We start from the raw sequence: 2,315 nt of genomic DNA on the forward strand, positions 1-2,315 counted from the left end.
CGTGGTTCCCTCGAGAGCTGGACCGTGGTGAAACCTCCCTGGGGTTTGGGTTGCATATTTGCAGTTAGAACCCCCTACGAGTTACTCCCAGTATGAAACAACTTACGAAGCTGAAATACTTTCTCAGAGAACAGTAGAAAAGGACTGCGAAGTTTGAGATCCAACACTTACTTCAGTAGATTAATAAATGCCATAGAGCCTACTTAGCAATTGGTTTACAAGTCAAAATGATGACAAATTACTTAAATTATTTCAGAGTCAGATTGACCACATCGTAAGACAAAGCTGATGCCCATAAATTCTAGTTTCTCCTATAACTTGAACTCTCATGGTATGGTTGAAAATAAACTGCATTCAAATGAGCTTGGCTGAAATATTGTAGCTGTTTAATTCTCTTAATCGTTTTTAAAAAAAAGCGGCTATCCCATTTTTCACTTAAGTTGATCAAGACATAGCAATGTGCTTAGGTCAGCTGCAAAGCAAGACGGAAGGTATTTAGATGTATGTTGTAACTTGGCTGGCCAAGTTGCAGAGCTTATTTAAGTAACTTAAGATGTAGTGCCTTTGCTTTTAACAAGTCTTTAATCAGGGTTTCTGTCAAAACACTAATTTTTTATCTCTACCTCCCCTGGGAATTTTTTCATGACTGTTTGATAATGGTGATTACTGTAGGTTCTGAAAGCAGGACTCGAGTGCCATGGTTTGTAGAACAGCATTTCACTCTAAATGCAGCAGTCCTGCTTTTGTATAATGTCATTCTTCAGGAATAATATGGATATAAACTGAGCATCTCATTAAGCTGTACATTAGGTAATTTGGATACTGGATTTTAAAACACTTTCTTACAGAAGTTTAAGGTATTTTCCTCTTAAATGTAAATTATGTACTATAATCCAATTATTTATGGGGAAAGATGCAAATAGCAAATTTAATAAAATGCATATTTTAATTTGCTTGGAATCTACCTATTAAACAAGAGAGGGCCTCATTTTTAAGTGAAGGTGCAGTAATTCCAAGGGATGATGTACCTGAAGTAAGTTTTATGAAGGAAAATACACCTCTTGAATTATTAGGCTTATTTGTCAATGACTTTTCCTTTAAATAAAGTGTGTTGCTATTTTAACAGAATAAACACTAAGCGTCACCAGTCTTCAGACAGTTGATTTGAAAGTGTTTGTGTGCATCTGGTAGGCAGGAACGTGGCATCCTGTGGACAACAGGCCAAGCTGCCCTCCCGTGCTCTGGAGAAACACCTTCTGAGGTCTGTGCCCGCCTGCTTGGTCCCCATGCAAACCCAGGAGACCAGCCTGGCAGCCTTAGGGGTGTCTCTGCTTTCTCCCTTTATTTTTTTAATAGTAGTGATATATTTGTTTCCTCTCGTACTCTTTCTTTTGGGCAGTGTTACGGCATAGGATGGAAATAACTGCCACAGAGGAGAGGATGCAGGCATAATGATGAATGTGTGGGACAGTTATTATATAAATATACTTAATATATTTGCTTAATATATCTGTAGTACAACAGATCTGCTGCTGCTTTCCTTTAATTTCTTAGAGGATTATTACAGAAGGCATCTCAGTATATATATACAGTAGTTTTTGGCCAAATTCTTTTCTGATTACATTACTTGAAACTCTCATTGGAGAGAAACTGATTGTTCTGCTATACTAACTCTGGTATATTTTGATATTCTGTTTCCTTACTGAGGGATCTCTGTGTAATTTTTAATCTTTTCCCATATTGCTCACCAATAAAGTGTTTTCTTCTTTTTTGTATTGTAGTGGTCAATTCTGTAAAAGATAAAGGAGTGTAAATAGTTGGCAAAATAATGAGAAGTGAAGGCTATTGCACTTGCTCAGATGCTCTCAAAGGCCAGGTAACGCAGGTTCACTCCTTAGATGTCTACTAAGGTTAGTAGTTATTTGTCTACTTGCAGAACTTGTGGTTTTAATGGTATTAATGGAGAATCAAATACAGAGAACTTGAAGGGTCTGTCAGTTGACTTCTCGGAGTAGATGAATTCTGCCAGCAAACGGGGTGTGCGGTCTCTTAGGGCAGGATTTGGAGGTGAGCCAGGTTTTGGGTTTGAAAATGCATTTGAGTAACGTCCTGCCTGCCCTATTGGAGGAAATGAAGGATCTTCCCAGGATGATTTCCCAGCACTACGAGGTCTGTTCCCGGGGTATGAAGGTGAAGGTCTCCCTGCTTTCACTGTTAGCCCAACTGTTTTTCCTTCATGGTCGTACCTGTTCACATCTGCAGGATGCACAAGTGGGAAAGGCTGGAAGTTGTTAGGATATGAAAATTGCAAGTAA

This window comes from Tinamus guttatus, unplaced genomic scaffold (assembly GCF_059628265.1).
Source record: "Tinamus guttatus ecotype Peru unplaced genomic scaffold, ASM5962826v1 Tinamus_guttatus_pri_ptg000004l, whole genome shotgun sequence".
In the NCBI taxonomy this organism is placed as follows: domain Eukaryota; kingdom Metazoa; phylum Chordata; class Aves; order Tinamiformes; family Tinamidae; genus Tinamus; species Tinamus guttatus.